The sequence below is a fragment of the Podarcis tiliguerta genome (assembly GCF_965153285.1).
Source record: "Podarcis tiliguerta genome assembly, chromosome: 2".
NCBI lineage: Eukaryota > Metazoa > Chordata > Lepidosauria > Squamata > Lacertidae > Podarcis > Podarcis tiliguerta.
In genome coordinates, this window is record NC_139535.1 from 51,045,451 (window position 1) to 51,067,308 (window position 21,858).

A 21,858-nucleotide genomic window follows, 5' to 3' on the forward strand; every position below is an offset into this window, starting at 1 on the left:
TAAGTGGAGCCTGACACTGTCTACTCAGAAGTGAGTCCCACTGTATTCAACGGAGCTGACTCTCAGGTAACTGGGTCAAGACTGAACAGCCTCCCACTGCAATCTGAAGCATTTTTACCCAGAATTAAGTGCCACTGAATTCAATAGGATTTACTGTCTCGTATGCTCCTGGTCATTCTCACAGTTTCTTCCATCACCGTTGTCATCACCCTCCTCATTATACCCCACCTTTCCCCCCTGACAGAGACTCAAGGCAAACTTACAACTAAAATTTTATTTCATTCCATTTATCTGTTGAAGGTGTTGCACATGGTTGCTTCCTTCTCACAATTTTCTTAACAACAACCCTGTGAGGTAGGTGAGGCAGAGAGGTTGCAATTGGCTCAAGGCAACAAATGCATACGGGTCTCTATTTTCATCGGAGAAACGTTGGAGGGTATGCAAACTTTTGCCGCAGTGCCAGATTCACAATCTTGGAAAGAGAGAAAAAATCCCACCCAAATCCTTTGGCTCTTTTGAGACTCAGACAAGTGAAATGCAATAGTAAAATGCTGAGTTATTGAAGAATCCGTGGTGAAAATGTTCATTTCACGTGTATGCAAAAATGTAAACAACTATGCCCAGAATATCGACTGTGCTGAACGATTCCTAGAGAGGTCCCTGTTCAGATGGGAGTGGAGCATCTGCCTTCTCAAAGATTCACACTTCCACATTTGTTGTGCTGCTTGTTGATATGCCCTCTCTATGGCAAACACCTGCCCTGTTTCACAACCCTTCCTCACACGGCTCTCAGTTTATACAGATTGTCTTATGCTTCGTGTATGAATTATAAATGCATACAACTTGCAAACAGGCGGTTCCCTGGCTGTTGACAAACACTTCTCCGCTCATCCGACCTGAAGAATGAACTGTGTGAAGGAACACTAATTACATCCACTAATCTCTGTGTTTGTGTGTCATTAGTAGCAAGCCTTTTCAACTGCTTATTTTAAGGGGGTGTTATTACTTGTGTGTCTCACAGCAAATTCCAGAAGCTCCAGAAAACAAACAGCAGCAGCAACAGCAGCAACCAGATCTGTGCTCAGACTGAGGAATGGCAAAGAGAACCAAGTACTTCTCTTGATCTTTGGTTCCTGGTTTTCCGTAAATAAAAAGGCAAACTCTAAACGCACAGAATAAAATAGGAAAGTGGCAGTGCTGGATGTATTTGGAACACTGACAATCAAGCAACGCTGTTAGACATCCTCCACTTTGCACAGCGTTGTTCACCAGGGAGGGACTAGCCTTTTCACACGTCACATAGCAGCAAATTTGAGTTTGCCACTGTGTTATTCAGCACTCAATCCTGGCTACCTGAAGTGTGTAATTGCATGATAGATGGGCTTGCAAATACATGCTTGTCATATTCAAAACCCTACGCTTTAGAAAAAGGTCATGTGTGCAACAAGAGGCCCCGAACAAAAGCAGCACTCAACTCCATGATGATGACTGCTTCCTCCAAGTTGTACTTTGGGTCCCAGCTTCAGAAAAAAATTACAAGAACCCTGACTCTCAGTTTCTAGTTTTCAATTGCTTATGAAATGTTCCCAACTTCAATATGCCTATGTTTTTGCTACTAATGGTTTTCTATAAGCATGAAGAGTCATTTCAGTGCTGGGTAGATGGTGCCCACCCACCAAGTTTAATTATCCAAATCACAAAATCCTAAAGTTTGAAGAGTCATGCAGTCCAACCTCCCACAATGCATGAATCTCAGCTAAAGCATCCATGACAGATGGCCACCCAACCGCTGCTTAAAAAGCTCCAAGGAGGTAGTCCATTTCACCATTGAGCAGCTCTTACTGTCAAAAAGTTCTTCCTGATGTTGAGTTGGAATCACCTTTCTTGTAACTTGAATGCATTGGTTCAAGTCTTGCCCACTGGAGCAGGAAAATACAAGCTTGTTCCATCCTCCATGTGACAGCCCTTTAGATATTTGAAAATGGCTGTCGTATCTTCTCTCAGTCTCCTCTTATCAGGCTAAACATACATATCCAGCTCCCTCAACTGTTCTCCATGAGGCCTGGTTTCCAGACCTTGATCATCTTGGTTGCCCTGCTCTTCACATGTTCTGGCTTGTCAATATCCTTGTGGCACCCAGGTGTGGTTTGACCAAGGCAGAATAGAGTGTTGCTTACTTCCCTTGATCTGGACACTGCTTGAATTAAGACAGCAAATGCAAAACCCTAGCCTGTAGATCTATTTATAGATTTTATGGCTATGTGGTTCTGTGGGGACTGAGGATCTACAGATGTATGGACCAGGACAGTGCTTTTTTATACATCTAAGGGTTGAGTCAGTGTGTTTTGGGTAATTAAATGTGATGGGAGGCAACTGTGAATGGGGGCTGAGTTTAAGGAGCTACAGGGGCCAGGAAGGGATGAGAGGTGTTGCTACCCCAGAGCACAGCACCAAGCAGGTCAGAGGTCCTGCTGGTAGTGCAGGGGATGCTGGGGAGGCAGCCTGGGGAGATGGGATGTTAATGCATTTGGTGGTGAGCAGAAGCAGTGCTTTGGTTGTTGTGGGCATTGCTGGCACTGTTTTGAATGCCCCCGAAGTCTTTCATTAGCCCAGGGAAGGGGAAATCCCAGGAGCTTCCTGAAACAGGAGCTTATTGATACAGAAGCATGTTTGTCCAGTTGTTTCCCCAAAATGTGAGCACTATCATAAGAGGTACATAGAATAAAAGTTCATGAGGGATATCTCCATGAGCTGGTACTTTAAAAATGCCCAAAATGCAGCTTCTGGAAAGACTGGTCTCAACTTTTTGGAACTCAAAGTCAAGCCACATTTCCCTGCTTTCAAGCATTCTTTGACTTGAGCACATGTTTTTAGTGTTGTGACACCAGTTTTCTGCAATTCTCTTCCCTTCGAAGTGAAGCAATTGCCAACATTGTTATGTCTTTGACATTTGTCAGAAACTTTCTTTTCATTTTAAGAAGTCTTTCATTCTTGCCGGTTTTCAGGCTTCAATACTGCTTTATGATCTGTGCTATATTTTACGTTCCTCTTGTGCACACCACTCAGCTATTCTCTGAATGTAGAATGGTTTATAAATTATGAAAGTAAGTAAATAAATAAGTCTAGCACCTGTGGCACAAGCTGTTTTGAGCTTCCTTCCTTGTCTTCCTTTGCGTAACCAAATTATTTGACCCTAAATTGGTCCAGTCATCCTAAGCAGTCTTCATTAAGCAGTCCAGGTGCCCAGTGTTCACCAGCCACTTCTCCAAAGGCTTAGTAAAAAGGATAGCAGACTCCTAACCTGTTGAGATGATTCTGCAGTAAGAAACAGAGAAAAGAGGCCCCTACTTCAGCACTGCTGAGCTGGTGGTGCTTTAACAGTATTAAGATGCCAATGCTACTGGAGCTGAAGCTTCAGGGTGTGAAAATCCCAGTAATTCCCCTCCGCTTCAGCACATTATCTAGCCACAGTGAGCCCAGCAGCTGTTGGATCACTCCTTGTAACTACAGCTTAATAAGGTCAACTGCCTTAATTTCTGTCTGGCGAGGACTTACAATGCAATCCAGGAGCAGGCTTTGTTTGAAAGCACACTGGCAGGCTGGAAGAAATACAAAGTACCGCACCACTTACTGATGGCTGCTATAAAAGGTAGCAGAGAGAGTGAATTCCTTCCCACGTGAGGAGGATTGTTTTCATCTACCGCTATTTAAGTTAGCTAGAAACTTGCACCAAGGTACAGGTACGTGGCTATGCTTGTATGCAAATCAATTTAACCTTAACTCACTGTCGCTTCTTCTTGGGGGTGGGTGAAACAGACACTGAGAAATTATCATTCTGCCTTCTCCCCAATGGCCCTCTAGTCACATTTGCTTTCTTGGACCTCCGTTTTTAAACTCTAGAGGATGTTAATCTAGGCCACGGCTTGTACATTTTTCCTGTGTGCCAAGGTTACGGTGCCAGCAATCAGGAGAGCACAACTGACATCGCACTGATGGTCACAGGAGCCGGTGTGTGACAAGTACAGCTCCTCTACGAGCCTCACACCCCAGTGCTTCTGGTAAGTAAACCTGCTGGCCTTTCTGATTCTGCTTATTATTTTGCCTCACCGTGTGAGACACGGTAGACCTCAGCCTGCCACCTGACGTGAAGGAAAGGCGCGGAGGTGTCTATGATTAAACTTTCCAAGCTGGAAACCGCATCATCTGTAGAGTACCAATTCTGGGTCTATTTTTAGTAGAGCATAAAACAGCCCCAATGGGCCACTTTGCTCTGCGTTGGCTGCCCGTAGCCAAAGCTGGCTGTTCAACACGCAGCAGAAGAGTGGCACCATCAGGGCAGGACTTTGGGGCAGCTGTCCAGGACCCCCCACCCAGGAGGAATTAAATGAGCAGGAGGCCATAGAGCATTTTGTCCATTAGGGCAAAAGGAACAGTGTCCCACCACCCTCAGTCTGCCCTCAGCCGGCACCCACCTGCCAACCTTCTTACAGCCAGTCTCAGGGATTGGCTCTTCATGTCAGCTTTCTGCCCCTTAGTCTCAGTGTTACCCTGACAGAACTCAGAAGGGAGCAGGATGGGCTTCCCTGCCTTTTGCCCCCCGCCCAGTTCCAAATATCACTAGCTGTCACTGGCAGGAGGGTCACCAAGTGCAGCAAGACTGGCTTAACACATTCTGAGAAATGAAGTAAGATGTATTAAAATACCTCACCCATTCTCCACACCTACATCACGAAGACCATTCAGTCCAGCGCCTAAGATTACCCAGCTGCACCACTGCAGCAGAATAAGGTGCTAAATAAGGAGATGGTAGTATGTTGAAGTGGTTGAATCGGCTGTACCACTTTCAGTTACATATTATTACACAGGAGAGCATTAAAAATGATAAACACGGCACCACAATGCACCCCCTTGCAGGCAGAAAATTACATTTAAGTGCAAAATTGTCTATTTTGCTATTTTCTATTGGTGTGGAGGCTTTTTTAAAACTTATGAATGCACCCCAAAATTTCATCCTCTACTCTCAGTTTGAAGTGCTGCAGTTCGTTTCAACCGCTCAGGATGTTAGAACATCTTATTCAACACCTAAATAAGCAAAGCATTAGGATCAAGCATCAAAGCAGATCACTACGCACCCCATTAGATGAGGCTCCTCCTTAGATAAGGCTGCCAGCTTCAAAACCAAGGGGTGGGCAGCTCAGCCAGGAGACCCATTTTGAGTCTCCTGATGCCAATCTCTCTCCAGTAGCAGAGACGGAGGAAAGGAAACAGAGAGCTTGTGTGGTGTAGTGGTTAGAGGGTTGAACTGGGACCTAGGGGAGCACAAGTGCCCGCTTGGCCATGAAGCTGACTGGCTGAAATTGGGCCAGTCACCATCTCTCAATCTAGCCAACCTCACAGTGTCATTGTGAAGGGTAATACGGAAAAGGGGAGAACCACATATGTCACCTTGAACTCCTTGAAGGAAAAAGGTGGGGTGGAAATGCAATAATAAACAAAACAATTAAAAACAAAACTTTGTTGTGCATTTCTGGTTTCAAATGAAGGCATAAGAAGGGACCTTGGCATATGTCCCAGTCACATCATAGATATCCCAGTCACATCATAGTTGCTCCGTTCATCTCCTCAGCCTTTCCCATCCTGCATCTTCCATGGTGACTACAGTAGACCATTCCAGAGCTGCCATGGAGGGGAAGACTGAATGAGATATAAATAGAACAGAAACAGCTTTCTTGAATTAAACATTTGCTGAACACCCCATGACCTTTCCCTTGTTAATGGCATGATGGGGCAGTCAGGCATGTCCTGGCAATCCATGCAGAATTGTTGGCCTATTGCATTTCATAAATATGGTGAAGCATAATGCTTAAGGAACAGGAGACCTGATCAGATGAACTCAAACAGGCAATACAGCAGCAAAATGGGAAGGGTGAGATACATGCAAAGTGGGTTGAAATCATGCAAGTTCAGGCCTGTGGGGAGCTCAGAGGAGGCTGAAAGACATAATAACTGAGTACGGATATTATTTCTCTCCTCATTGCAGGGAGCCCTGGTTTTGCTCCTGATTAGGCTCACAGCAATGGCTTCTGGCTCTGCACTGAGCATCAGTTGCAGCATCAGGGGTAGACTTAAATAACAAGGAACAGAGACTGCATCTGGTCCATGTTGACAGAGCTACCTCTGCTTTTAGCATTGTGGGGAGGATAATAAACAGCCCATCAACAATGCATCTTGGCTTCATATCTCACTTAGCAAGATGGGACTCACACAACACCATGAGGTAGCTGAATGGACCAGGATAATTACTTCAGCAGAAGATTCTCATTGGCTTGGTAAGGTGACAAGGGAAAATGAGTAAAAGTGGGAGTCAGTACTTTGGTCTCTGGGGCTCAATCAGGTCATGGAAGGATCTCCAAGTTTAGGGGAATCACATGTCCAGCAAAGTTATGGAAGGATTCTGTTCAGACCTAATGACTCTCCCTTGGAAACGTGTGAGCTTCAAATTGCCGCATCATTTCCGTATTTAATTTGCATGTAAGTAATTTAATCTGTATGGGATTTGAATGCATGTATTGGATGCCAAGTCAAGGCTGATGGAGTTTTTGCACTTCTCATGGGGTTGCACAGGTGGAGCGAGATATCAATGATTCTACAGAAAGGGCAGCATTTCAATGTAAGGAAGCACGTTCCTGGAAGCATGACCTACCCCCACTCCCTAGGGCCTCAATCCAGCCAGTTGGGTTGACCAGAAGATTTGTAGTCCCTTTCAGGTTGAGATTAAAATTGTGATGCAGCTCCTCAAAATCATGAGATATTTGAAATCAAGACATCTAGGAAATCTAGGTTGTCCTTCTTTTGCATCCAGATTCCAGAGGCTTTATGAACACTCTTTCATCCCTGTTTGAATGGAGTTTATTTGTGCAGGAAACTGGTATATAGATTTAACCAAAAAAAGAAATTGCACTGAAATAAATCATGTTATTGGAACCACATGACTCCATTTGTGTAACCTCTTCACAGGTTGCTGGTTTGCTTTCAGAAAAATTCAATGTGCTGGTTGAATTACCTTTAAGGTCCCAAATGGCTTAGGGCCAGCACCTATCATGTGAACTTGCCCACTCTCTGAAATCCATGGGAGAAATTGTACCATTTGATGGGAATATGCGATGACAGAGTCTTCTCTGTTGCTGTGCCCAGGCCTTGGTCATCTTTGGTTCCCTCTTGGATGATGCCCCATTTCAGGGGGAATATTTTCTGTTGTGGCAGACTTTTGGTCTTCCTCCACCCCACCCCCACCGCTCCTTTAGTATCACCTGCTTTTAGATTCTCTGTTGCTTTGTATTTCTTATTTTTGTTTTCATTTATATGCATGAGTTTTTATTGTTTGGGACCATTACCTGACAACAGTGGAGAGTACTAAGTACTTGAGAGCAGACACAATAGGACAAAACAGATGAATGTCTAGGAGTGGAGGCATCAAGTTGCATATTTTATGGATATTTTGCACTGAAACTTGGGGAGAAAAAAAATACTTCGGTTATTTTAAAACTTAATGTATCTTAACTGAGTGCAGAAATGTTGGTACCGTTCCCATAAGAAAGCTTCCCTGTTCCCAAGAGCAGAAAAACAGGCATCTAAAATTTCAAGTAATGCAGAAGTACCTATGGACTGATCCAGTCTGCTCTTTATTCAGCTCATAGTGGTGAGGAGGGATGAAATTTTCCCCAAAATATCTGCTTTATATACATTATTTACACAATGGGCTGCACGTGATTGGCTAATTCCGGGATTCTCCTGTAGGCCAATCAGGTTGTGGATTCACTTCCACCTGGAGCTGGATTGGGTGGCTCCTGCAGACCAATCATACTGCTGCATTCTGAATCCTATTGTTCTAGGACCAATCAGACAGCTGCATTTTGGATCCTATTCAACTCAGTACATAACACCCTTGAAAGTGGTAATTACATGTGTGCATATGAAAGACTGTGCGAGAGCTGGACTAGGATCTGGAAGAGGCAGGGGCAGCTGGTTCTGTTTTGCTGCCTGAGATGGAGTGAAAAGGTGCCACACCACCACAGCCTCACTTGTTGGGTTTTTGCAGTGGTGGCTTCCAGCAAGATCACACAGAACTCTCACGAGATCTTGTTGGAAGCCACCACAGCTGCTACTCGACCCTCGCAGCAAAGTTCACTTGGGTAACTTTGGGCCTTGGGCCATCCACCAACTCTCAGCCTAAACTGCATAACTGTGAGGATAATATGAAGAAGGCAAGAGCCATCTGGGCTACCTTGAGCTCCTTGGAGGAGAGATAGCATCTAAATACAATGAGTAAACAAAGACTAGGGGCCAATGAAGTGTGTGTGAGTGTGTGTGTGTGTGTGTGTGTGTGTGTGTTAGAGAAAGGATGTTCTAATCATGAGAAGAGGATGTGGTAAGGAACCGGATTGTCCCTCTTCATTAGTAAGTTGAGTAGATGGAGGAGGAGGAAGAAGAAGAAGAAGAGGAGATAAGTAGCTGCATTCATTTGAATGTTTTTATTGATATGTGGCTAAGTTCCCAGGGGATTAACAAGCAATAGGCACTATAATACTGGCACTAACAAGATTTAGTTGATTAACCATCTGCCTTGTTGTAAACAATTGATTACACTCAAATAAATTTGCCTACCTCTAAGGACTAAAAACAGGCACCTTTCCCATGATGTTGAAGGCAGAGTGCGAGAACTAGCAGCCTAGCAGGAAAAATATTTTTAAAATATGCCATTCCAATTCTCTTTTACTTAACCTGTCCAAGCTAGGACAACTGCAAAAACACTCATTAGTTTTATTAAGGGATTAAGGTACCTATCAAATCAATCCATGCTTGCAGTCCAGGATGTTAGTCTTCTAACTACCGCAGTTTGGCTATGCACAGAATACTTCACAGAATGGAGACTGAGAGGCAGTCATCTTTATTTTGGGCTGTTACAGCATTTGAGATGTTCCTCCCAGCCCGTTATTTGTTTTAACACAAATGGAATGTTGGTCGGTCAGTTCATCTACCCTGAAAGCCTGACGTAGGAGAGCTAGAGAAGGATGTGTTACTGAGTCTCAAATGGCTTAGATCAGGGAATAGGGCAGCCACCAGGCTAGAGAGAGAGAAAAAAAATATGTGATTGGATGCTGTTCCTGAGATACTGCAAACATGATGTTGAGGGAGATTCCAAAGCAGGTGAAATGAGGCCTGTGCCAAAAATCTTGAAAATTTATTACTTCTTTAGATCATTTATATACTGTCATTTGCACAAGCCACAGAAAAGTTTATGATAGGCAAATAGATTTTAAAGTCTATAAAATCATATTACAAACAAGCCTATAGTACATATTACAAATCACAATACATATTACTAGTAGCAGCTGCAACCAGCCATCTCCTTCATCAAATGCCAGCCAAAAAAGATGAGTCTTAACTAGCTGCTAACTACCTGTTTTCTCTTTGTGGAGCAGGGAGTGTGTCCCTTGCCTTTTAATATAAAAAACGCAGGCTCTCTCTGCAGTTTCTTGCCAGCTGAACTTCCTGAAATGCCTTGGGACTGATGGGACTTCCCATTGCATCTTGCCACTTCCAGGGCATTCCAGAAAGTATGGCTGTCAGGAAGTGGCACCAGGCTCTCTCCACAGCTTCCCAGTCATCACATTTCTGGGCAAGACCCAGGGAAGTGAACAACCGCCCACTCTAAAAAAATAATCAGAGCAATATATTCCCCAGCCAAGAAGGTAGCAGAAAACTGGTGACAGTTTTCACAGCAGGAGATTATGAAGTACCACCTTGCTGGCTTATTTAGAAGTTGGTGCTACAGGTAATGATGGCAATGGCGCTTGGATTAATTTGTAGCTCTCAAGAAACCTTATGCTAGCCCTATGACACCTTGCTCTTATCCCCACTTACAGAACAACCCACACAATTCAAATTACAGAATAACAGGACTCAAAGGGATTGCCTTTAGTTGTTGACCTATTTATCCCACTCCCTCTGATAGGATTGTGGCAGCCTACACCAGGAATAATGTCAACATTTTGAATTCGTTCCTGTTGTAGGTTGCTCTGAGATTATCCCTGTGATGGGTTTATAATTAAATAAAGTCAGAAAATGTCAAGATTGTGTAACTATTATGAAAAGAAGCATCATAATATCAAATGACTACTATGACCAGAAAAGATTTTATGCACATGTCCTAATAAACCACCTCAATAGAGCGCAGAAGTTCACCAAACATTTGCCTAGATCAAATGGCCTGTGGAACAAAACAAACAAAAGCCTGTGGAACAATTAGAGCTGGGAATTCCATAGAACTGGGGCCACTACTGAGAAAGCCCTGCTGCATCTATCTGCCTTTGGGCTACAAGCTGATTTTAATAGTTGCACAGCCTCTTCTGGGGAAGAAATATTGCCTCAGAACTGGCAGAGCTATCTGGATCAAAACCAGCATTCTGTAATGGGCCCAGAAGCCAACTGGCACCCAGTGTTGTTGACAAAAGCTTGACTGAATGTGTTCTCTTTCTCCTACTGTTGTTAACAATCAGGCTGCTTCTGACCTGTTTCAAGCACAGCCTCATAAGAAGTGTATTGCAGTAAATTATCCTTAAGGCTACATAGGCAGAAATAATGGGTGTCAGGACCTAGATCTCAGAAAGACCCTGATCTGCAAATAACAGAACTGTCAGAACTGTGAGCTGTGGCTGTTAGTCACTGACAAGCCTGGAAATCTGCCCTGCCAGAGGTAGGGACATTCTGGTTCTAGTGGACAGTGCCTTCTTTCCTACAGACCATCTGGATTTCCCACCATCATTTCCATCTTGTTTAGATTCAGGCACAACATGTTCACTCTCATCCACACAGCTTGTTCAAGTGTATGAAGGGTTTTTAAGAATAATTACTTAATACTTAATACTTAACATAATACTTATATTCTTGCTTTGCTAGGCATGCTTTGATGTCAATGAATGGTTGGGTTCTTATTGGTGAATGAAGAAGAAATGCTGCTTTCTCGCTTATAATCAGTTTGCCTTGGCCTTATACAACTACTTATATCTGCCTTACATCTCAACCTAATCTGCCAGTTCCAAACAGAGGGAGGTAGTAGCACAGTGCATATGTAGAATCAAGGCAGGCCCTGACCACTTGCCATTAACCACTTTTAAAAAAATACACTGCCAAATCCCTTAAGATTTGCCTTCTAGCCCTTCTAAACCGTTTAAACATTTGCTGTATTCACAGGGAAAGAATGAATTGTATTCAAAGCAGCACTGCAAGGATCCTTGTGCAACGAAACCTTCTTACAACAATTATGTGACCATCTCAAGGAGGTAGAGAAGATAGACTGAGGAGTGATTTGACTTCTGACCCCCCTGGTCCCAACCAAGCACTGTGTCTGCCTTTAATGTCAGGAGGTAGACAACCTTGATTTCATTCTGGTGGCAAGGAGGCAGAACCCAGGAGGCAAGGGGGGTGGCATAGAGGGAGAGGGAGAAGAGGGTGGTAGAAATTGTATCCATGTGTTGAACTAAGTGAGAGACTCGGGAAACTAGATAGAGGAGACAGTCATGGAGAAAGGACATGGTTTGAGGGACCTCCCCCCCCAACACACACATACAAAATGATGCAGCACATAGAGCAAGGAGTTAAAGCATGAGAAGGCACATTTAGTCTGCAGAAATAAAGCCTTCATTTTTAACAAAACTCTGGACTTTTAATTAACAGCAAACACTGTTAGAAACATGGTGGCAGGTGTGTAACAACAGGACCCCCTGTGGAGCAAGAAAAAAGAGGGGGAGAGTGCCCCTCCCACTTTTGATCTTGCCCTGCCTGCCACTAGCTCTAACTCCTGCCCCCAGCCAGCATGTGATGCTACACAGGAAAAAAAACCTTTCCCAGCTTTGCTTTATATCCACCCACTCTTTGAGGGAGTCTTCATGGATGCTGGTCTCACACAATTTTGAAGACAGCTTTTAAAACCGGACCTCAATTTTTTTAAAAAAAAAATACAATGTGAATTTCTCCTGTGTTAACAATCCAAATACAAAGGAGAAGGCAGGAATTCAAATGTTGAAACTTAATCAAATTTTAATTGCCATTCGGCAAAATGTGTATAGAAGAGATTCAGAACTCAGCCCCAGTACCTGGCTCCTCCTGGTGAAGTAGTGGTTATCTTTATCATGTTACACCTGACAGATGGGTGGTATCCTGTTATATTTGTATCCCTTGAATGGAAACGTGTTGATGATATTTGAACACATTTGTTTATGTGCAAATATATGTATATATGCATCGATACAGATATGGCTATTTAGATATGGATATAATCAACAGCAGTAAATCCACCCACAGAATGTAAACAACTACCAGATATCATCGAAGCACAATTTGACAACAAGCTACAAGCATGGAAAGTTTCCTTGCAGTGCACCCAGTTAGAACAGAAGTTCTGAAACCGTGATCCATGTGGACTGGGGGTGGTCTGCTAGCTCCATTTAGGTGGTCCAATAAAAGGTTGTGGAAAAGTTGAGAAAATTTGTACTTGGCCCTTCATTTGATTCCCCACCACAACCACCAACAGGAGAGATTGGCTCCATTTTGATTAAGGCTGGATTAACCAACATGCTAACATTAGCCTGTGATGTTCATAATATGATGCTGGGGCTGATTCTGGGAGTTTCTGCAAAATATATGTTCTTTCATTGAGCTCTGACTGCTCTCCAAATGTTTAAAGCTACAAATCTCCATCTCTCCTTCAGCAACTGAGACAACACAGCCAGCCAAGCAGCCAGTCCATGAGGAGGATATAGTTGTTTTGTTATATAGGATCAACAAATATATATTCAGCAACTAAACATTAAAGTTTTCAAGGAAGCATGCAGGTTGCAAAACGTTGAACCCTGGTCTCGATACAAATATTCATTCCGCAGGCAAGAAATATGCTCACAGAGGCAAACTACATGTTACACAGAAAACTGCAAAAGCATAGCAAAACTGACAGTTTCTTCTCCTAGGCAAAGCAGCTTCAGAAAGGGATGTTGTGAAGTGGCAAAGTGCAGGGTGTGCTTAATTCATCCCATACCAGGTGTATTTTCTCCATTTCAACTTCCCCAATTGCCTCTCCACTTACAGGATTCCGGACATGTATCTGCAAATTTATGAGATTGCACGCATCTGGAAACTGGCTGCAGAGTTGCAGAAGGCAGGTATCTGGCAGGAAAGAGTTAAGTGCATGAGCACACCAACTGCTTCTCTCCTACAGACTGTGCTCGCAAACCTCCTTTCTATAGAAGCAGCAGCTATTTAGGTTTCTATTTCCTACATTCTCATGTAACAAGTAGCTTGTTTCACAGAGACAGAATCAATCGGCTCTTAGATTGGAACCAATGCTTTCTCCATAATCTATTAGGACACCAAAGCAAATATTCTGGAGATGGCTCCTGTTTCACTTCCTCATAAGTGTTGCTGGGAACAAGGCACCCATTGGGTATCCTACCCTTTTGCAATGGATTGTGATAGTCAACAATCATGTCTCAGAAAATGTTACAATAAATTAGAAGGGAAGCCCTTTGGTATCCAGTAGTCACTGATCCAAAACTGACCCTTGTTGGCCTGCTGTCTGTAGTTCTAGGAAATATTCACTGCCCTGTGGAGCAACATATCCTCTTAGTGGGGATTAAGTGCTAGAGTAAAAGGTAAAGGTAAAGGACCCCTGGATGGTTAAGTCCAGTCAAAGGCGACTATGGGGTTGTGGTGCTCATCTCGCTTTCAGGCCGAGGGAGCCGGTGTTTGTCGACAGACAGCTTTCTGGGTCATGTGGCCAGCATGACTAAACCGCTTCTGGTGCAATGGAACACCATGACAGAAACCAGAGCTCACGGAGATACCGTTTACCTTCCTGTCTCAGCAGTACCTATTTATCTACTTGCACTTTGACATGCTTTCGAACTGCTAGGTTGGCAGGAGCTGGGACCAAGCAACGGGAGCTCACTCTGTTGCGGGGATTCGAACCGCCAACCTTCTGATCAGCAAGCCCAAGAGACTCAGTGGTTTAGACCACAGTGCCACCCCCAGCCTGATGCCCTGCAGATGTTTTGGACTACCCTTCCTTCCCATCAGACCCAATCATCATGGCCAAGGAACAGAGATGACAGAAGTTGTGTAGCTAAAAATATATGGGAAGCACCAGTTTAGCGAAGGCTGCTCTAGAGCGCAGAAAGTTTGTTCCAATCTGACAGAACAAAAAATATGGTTTCTTCAAGACCCAGTGATAAAAATTTGACCTCTCAGTCTCCTTCTAGTCAAACATTTGTATAATGTCACATTTTAATATCTATTCCTGGAAGAACAACTGTCATAAAGACTTCCAGAGGTTGCAAACAGATTATAAACACTCCACTTCACTGTCCCACTGATAGGCAAGGAAGGATCGCTGAGGCAATTTTACACTAAGAGAAAGCTGTAATTGGATCAGACCAATGGAATATTTAGCCCAGCTTTCCATTTTTTAATAAAGACTACTTCTGCCTGATTTAAATAAAATGTCTAACAGAATGAAGTACTGCCAGAGACATCCATTTACTATCAATCATTTGGAGCCTCCAGCATTTCTGTGCTTAGAAATCCATTCAGCAAGACGGCAGAGATGCCTTGGCCACCTTAATTAAAAGTCTTTGTCAATACGCCTCTCTTTTATGAACTTGCCTTGTTGTTGTTGTTGCTGTTGTTGTTGTTTTAAATCCACTTGCACATAAGAATATACGAAGAGTCCTGCTGGACAAGACTAATGATTCTGTTCCTCACAGGGGCCAATCAGGCGCCTCTGGGAAGCTCATAGGGAGGGCAGGAAGGCTGTTGCCCTCCCCTGTTGCTTTGCCCTCTCAGCAGCTGGTAAATCACATTCCATTGCAAAAGGATCCCAAGCGACAGTTTTGTGGGAAAGAGGGAGAAGAGCTCCTTTTGTTCACTTTGCTGCATGTTCATTTCAGTAGGTGCCCTCCAATTCTGGAATTTTGTAGATGTGCAGTGGAAGAGCAGTTCAGGGGGGGATTTTTAGTATTATTTTGTTTTCCTCTTTTGCCCCAGGCCATTCAGAATTGTGTACATCTCTATCCAATTCTCCCTTGGCTGTTACATATGTAAGAACATATTCTATAATAGATATTTCCCTGTTTCATTAGATTTGCCTTGGTAAGGTGGGGCTACCATAATCGATACACAAAACAGGGGATATAGATGGTCCATGAGTTAATAAAAGGGCTCAGGGATACTGTATTGTCCTCTATTCGTTCCTTCTCTGAAAATGCCAATGCTCTATGTGTTGTTTTGAAGAACCGTAACCTAATGATGCCCTATCCATGCAGTAGCAACAGGGCTCACTTGGCCATTTCTCTATTGCTGAGGCAGAATGAGTCTTCTAGGAAGCAGCGCTGTCCGCCAACCTTCGGATCAACCTGTGGCTAGCTGCTTCCTATGGTTCCAGAAAAGCAGCGGGCATAGCAATCCTAGCCCTCATTGGGCAGCATTGGGCTGTGATGGAGCTCTGTAGCCACCACTATATCTGCAGCCCTGCCACTCACGCTGGCTGACCGAGGGCGGAATGCAATGGGGCAGGCAAACCCCTGCTCCATGTTACACCAGCCTAGATGTCAAGTGATGGCACTTGGGGGGCACTTGGGATCCAGTAGGTTGCGGGCTGATTCAGCCTCTCCCCACAGATTGTTCTGTTTTGGGGGTCTCTGTGTGATACCACTCATGGGGATCCTGTCCATGGTGCTTCCATGATACTTCCACTCACTTGCATTTGGGGTGGGTGAAATAGGGGACTTCATGCTGAAGAGTGACACTAGCGTCACTCCACTGGCAGAGGCTGGCACAGCCCTTTTGGGCTGAGTGGAGACTGCCACCCCATTTCACCCTTTGGTTTCGCAGATCAGGGTTTGGCTACAGTCACAACTGGTAACTGTTATCAGGATCTCCATGTATGGCGAACTCTGGATTGTACTTTTACTTGTCACCGCTTTTAGATCCACTTGTAACATTAATTCCTGCTTAGTTTTTGCAAGACATGTGTTATGAGGGTGTTCAACTCCGTTTGGCCCTGCACTGTATATTGACTCAAGCAACAATTATTTTCATTATTTCTCAGTTCCTCTTAGGCCAACAGGTGTACCTCATTTGCCACAAGTGGATATGGCCCTGTTGTTTCCAGTGAGATAAACTGGCAGAGCCTTCCTCTCTAGACCTCACTCCACACACACCAATAAGATTCAAGAAACATTGTTTTATTTTTCAAATGTTATCCTGCCCTCCCTGTATGGTGCCTGAGGCAGCACCCATGGTGTTTTCCCATTTTATCTTCACAAAAATCCTGCTAAGAGACTTGCTCTATGCCACTCCATAAGTGAACTTCATGACCAAGATAGGATTTGAATCCAAGTTATCATCAGTTCAGGTCTCACACTCTATACCATGCACCACACCACTCTCAGAATCATAGAACTATAGGGTTGGAATGGACCCAAAGGATCATCCCCTGAAAAGCAGGAATCACAGCTAACACTCACACACTCAACTTTAATATAAACTTAAGATGTATTCCTGGATCAGGGCCATGCAGTAAGAAATTGCCCCAGTTGGCAATGCTCTTCCCTTAAGGCCGTTTGGATATCTGCCTTCATACACTTGTGGTCAAAAATCTCTGCCAAGACCCTTCTAAGATCTATAAGTGTCTAGAAGGACATCAGTGGTACATCGTTGTGAGGGCAGGAGCGATGTATCTTTTACATAAGAGCAATGGCAACATGCAAGCTGCCACACAGCGCTTCGATCTCCTGCTTCTCTGCCTTGTTCTCACCCACCCACCAAATATTAGAGTTCTAAGGCTTGGGTTTGGGTGGTGATCTGCATTCAAAAACATGCAAGGAGATTCTGAGGGCAAGAACTAGGCTCCCATGTCTCCTTGCTTAATTGACACCATCAGTCATTTCAATGCATCACCCCAAAAGAGACATTCTGTAGGGGCAGCTTTCTGAGTGGGAGATGCTCTGTCAGTCGTTGTCTGATGGATGGCAGTCCAGGGTGATTTTAAATTCACACAAATTAATTCAGACTGCTTTTCAGAGTAGCTGGTCAAACAGAACATTTGAAAGACACCAGTGGGGAAATGGACATGCTGATCAGACTTTCTATTTTTACAAGTATTCATTGGTTTGTTTTTAAAGGAAGCAATGCAATAAGTTAGACCTTGCTCGTTTATGAAATAGAATCAACTTTTTGGAAAGGTATTTGAGCTTTTTTAAATTCAGTGAATGATAAATAATGCTCTTTGTTTAACATGTCTTACAGCGTGGGCTTCATCTGGCTATTTCTTTTGAGCTGAGAGACAAGCTACCTTACATCCTCTCCCTTAGGAGTTCGTTAAATGTTCTAGCACTCTATTCTTTAGCCTGCCTCTGGCTCTAGATTATAAAGGATATCCCTGCTGGGAACCAAGAAAGAAGGAAGGAAGGAAGGAAGGAAGGAAGGAAGGAAGGAAGGAAGGAAATAGAAAGAAAGAACTTTTCCTGCTCTCAATCTTGATTTTACCTAACTTGTTAATTGTTTTGTGACTTTTTTTATTTACTGTTAGTATAGAAAAATGAGAAGAAATAGATTTTTAGATTTTTATTTCCAAATCCCTGTGGAGGACATCCACATATGTGGCAAAATGTAACCTGGTAAAAGTATTAAACCAAGAAATATGAACACTTATAAGTTAGAATGAAGTGGCAAGGCATTACAGGTTTGGGACAGTGGAAGCAAACCCGTGTGTTCATGCTTGCCTCCTCCTGTCAACATCTTCTCATTTCTTAAGTTGAAAATGTTTCAATTTTTTAACATACATCTTGAAAAGCTAATCATTTGGGGTATTATCAAACACTTTTATTTTTACCCCCACATTTGTCTTCTAAAGTATCAGTGAATAGCTAGAATCACAGAAAATCATCAAACAGGGTCACCACTGTGATACAGCTGATAGTAATGTTAAACACACACACAAAATTCCTTTCCTAGAAGCACCAGTTACAAAACTTAATGTTGTTGTTGCTGCTGCTGCTGTTGTTTGCTACCTGTGAGATCTCAAATAGTGGTTCTCACATCCTGGATCAAGCTCATACAATGAGCTCTGAAGTGGATTGATATGACTTCCAAATTAAACTTTGAAAGATAATTAATTACCAGAAATGGTTGTGGGCGTTTGGCAGAGAGACAACTAGCTTCCAGTGCAATCTTCTATTAGCTTCTAAATCTGTTGGGAAGAATAGGATTAGATGCCAAGGATATCTATAGGATTAAAAAGCAACGTGTTGGACTAATTCATCCCACCACAACCAAATGCCAGAGACTGGCGGGGGAGAAAAGGAGGACAGACGGGAAACAACAGAAAATATCAGTTTGATGATGCGAGATAAGAGCAAGAAATAGCACTGTAAAGCCTTCAGAACCCTCTCGAAAAAGAAGCACTGTGTAGCAGCATGTTTCAGAAAATGACAAAATAAAGAGGCACGGTTTCGAATTCCACTCATTGTCGGCATTTTTGAATAACAAAGCTTACCTTTGCGAAGCAGAGACACCTGTTAGGTGATGGGGAAGCGTCTTTCTTCTGTGCGAGGTTTCCCAGGCGAGCTGGGCAAAGATGCTCTGACTTTCTTTCTCCTGGCGGACTGGATGCCTGCTCCTTGCTGTAAAGATGCCGCCTCTGTCAAGTGCTGGAGGTGCTGCGCCTCCGAATCCTCTTCTCTTGCATAAGTAGCTGCCCACAGCTCTGGTGTTGAAAGCTCTTGATTTGCTTAGCGTACAAGCGGGTCTCTCGCTCGCCGCGATGCTCACACATTTGATTCACGTTTGAAACTCCTCCAAAGACGCTGATGTCAAGCAGCTTGCCAAGCATTTATTATCTCGGCAGGGAGCTGTCCGAATCCAGGGTGCTGAAATCAAACTCCCCGCGCGGGGGCCAGGAGCACAAAGCCTTCCCCGGAGGGAGCTGTCCAACAACGTGGTGCTAAATTCAAGCTCCCGGGGCAAGGGGGCTTCAGCATGCAATGCTTCGCGCAGGAAGCCACAGCGAGCACACCCTCTGCTTAAATTCTTTGCTCCCAGGATACCAAAGCGATGGAAGAAAGGTCTGAACCTTGTAAAGGGCTTTCATTTGTTATGGTACTGATACTTCCTTCTGGTCGTCAGGATCAGTACTGATCCTTAGAAACAATAGGAAGGGGAAGAACGTTGTCCTGTTTGGATTCTGTAGGTGGATCCCAGTACAGAAACCACCATAAAGGGGTCCCCTCCCCAAGGCTATTAAGGGACTGGAGGCAGCAGAGGGTTATCTCAGGATGCCTCTTCACAATCCTCAAGTGGGCGTTAACCTAAAGCCATAAATGCATGTTTGTGACAACATCTATTAAACGTCCTGAAATTTCTAGCTTCAAGGGTTAAGGGTAAGAATGTAAATTAAGGCAAGTTATAAAAGAAATATTAGGGAGAAGAAATGACAGGCAAGTAGATATGGCCCAAAGCAGAAAGGCAAAGCCTTGCAGCATTTTTCACATGCAGCTGCCATGACTCCAAGATAGTAGCTGGTGGGATCTATTTTGTTGTTTCTAGAACTCCAAGATCCACCAGATGGAACCGAGTGCAAAATACTCAGAGAGGAAGGCAGGGCACCCAGGAATTCGCTTTTAGTACCAAAATTGAACTCACTGTCCTTTCACACAAAAGTCCATTCTAGGTTCTCTCCAAACTTTCTCAATTTCAGCAGATCAATGTGGCATTTGAAAAAGTTGTTGCTATTGTTAAACAGCTGGGAGTCAGAAATCCTTCTTCAACTACTGCAAACCACCCAGAGATCTACCAGATTAACGTCTGACAACCCCTACTGTAAGAAATGCACTTGCCTCTCTGGTGACGTCTCTTTCTAATTCCCATGAATTTGTGGGTAAATATGATGGTTCAGTATTTTAAGAGTTTGTCACCTCTAGTTAAATGCATCTCAACTCTTCAGCATTTGTGTCCTCCTTTGCCTGAGCACCCAGATGATCTGTACCGGGAATCCCTGAGAAACATATATTCCTTTAGAAAATATATAATAGATTTTTATATAGAAGAAATTAGCAGCAATTTTTAGCCCAGGATGAAAGAGCTTGAAATACCCCAGATTTAATTATGGAGGGGGGGATCATTCTCTTAAGTTTAATCACATCCTACTGGTGGATAAAGCTATGGTTTGAACTTAATTTACTAAGTGAGCAGATCAGCTTGATGGTGTGGAAAGACAAATTATTCTCTTGAATTGCTCCCAGTCTAGGGATAGTTTGTGTTCAGGGCTGACATGTTTTCTCCCTTTCCTCATGTTAATAGCCTCTTTAATCAGCTACTAATTATGTGCAATGGGGAAACAATTCAGTCAACAGGCCATCTTTCCCTTTCCATTTTTTTAAAATCAATTGAATACCTTAAGTTGAGTACATCTACAGGACATGGGCTAAAATGTATTTATAATATATTATTAGTGATGTGCTCTCAGACGTTTAACATACGTGACTTTGAGCTCTAGGCTCCTGCAATACTCCCGTCCTTGAGTTTTTTCTTAGCAGAAGATCTCTTGGGAAAAGGGAGTAAAGCTCCTACATAGAGCTGCATATTGTCTCTTGAGGCCCCTATCTGGAATTGGGCACAGATTCATGACTTCTTGCTCTCCTACAGCTGTCATCACCAAGGCTGCTCACACACCATACATTTACAGTCCACACAGCCCAATAATCATGGGAGCTGTAGTTTACCTCTCACAGAGCCAGAATTCTAAATATCCCTGAACTACAGTTCCCAGGATTCTTGAAGGGAGGGAATGTGTTAGAAATGTATGGTGTGTACACAGATAGGTTCAAAATTTTAGGTCATCAGGAGTATATATTTTTGGTACTAAAAGAGAACCAGTGATTTCCAATCTGTTTTCGAAGCTCGGTTTATGGTACTAGTGCTTACCTATAAACCCTACATAGCTTGATATCCAGGAATTTGAAGGAACTCACCCCACATATACCTACCCAAACTTTGAGATCTTTCTGTTCTCCAAAGCTTTCTAGAGTTTTAAAGAGTTTACTAGCCTATTGTATTTAGCTACTGGTTTATTGCCTTGTGGGATATCTTTGGGAGGGGAAAAGGTTAAGGAGGAAACCCTACACAAATCCAGAATGGAGTCCCTAAGATGGTTGGATGGCATCTTATAAGCCTCCTTCCAGCAACTCCTGCAGACAAGCTGGTGCCAAACGTATTACAGTCGTACCTTGGAAGTCGAACGGAATCCGTTCCAGAAGCTCCTGCAGCCAATTGGAAGCCATGGAAGCCCCGTTGGACGTTCGGCTTCCAAAAATAGTTCGCAAACTGGAACAGTCTCTTCCGGTTCAGGAGTCAAAACGTTCGAGAACTAAGCTGTTCAGAAACCAAGGTGCAACTGTACTTTGTTTTCCTTTGGACCACATCAGTGATGCTGAGACCTCCAGCCCAGGCAGCTCAGGACCTCCATGCACACTGTCCAGGTTTGCACCCCAGAGAGGTCACTTCGGTGCTGCTAATGCAGCAAAACAACATGGAAGGCAGCAGTTACGAGTTACTGGCCTCTGTAGCAATAGCAGGCATTGTGATTCTCCAGAAGTTCGACTTCACCCCTGGAAGCACACTCCATTGTTTCCTGAGACAGATGGATGCCAACATTATCACTGTGGCAAACTTAATCTATTGTGATTGTATTTCAGCCTTAATTTTGTAAACCATTGTAGAATCTTCAATGAAAGGCAGTAGAAACTCATA

General features: G+C 43.5%; 1 protein-coding gene across 1 annotated transcript in view; it reads right to left on the reverse strand.

Moving 5' to 3' along the window:
* The window catches only part of GRM2 (glutamate metabotropic receptor 2), an 88,462-nt gene extending 69,016 nt beyond the window's left edge, over window positions 1-19,446 (reverse strand). Inside the window, exon 1 of the mRNA XM_083429373.1 lies at window positions 18,608-19,446. The gene's annotated coding sequence lies outside the window, so the exon portion shown is untranslated. The remainder of the gene's footprint in view (window positions 1-18,607) is intronic.
* Between the last annotated feature and the right edge of the window lie 2,412 nt (window positions 19,447-21,858).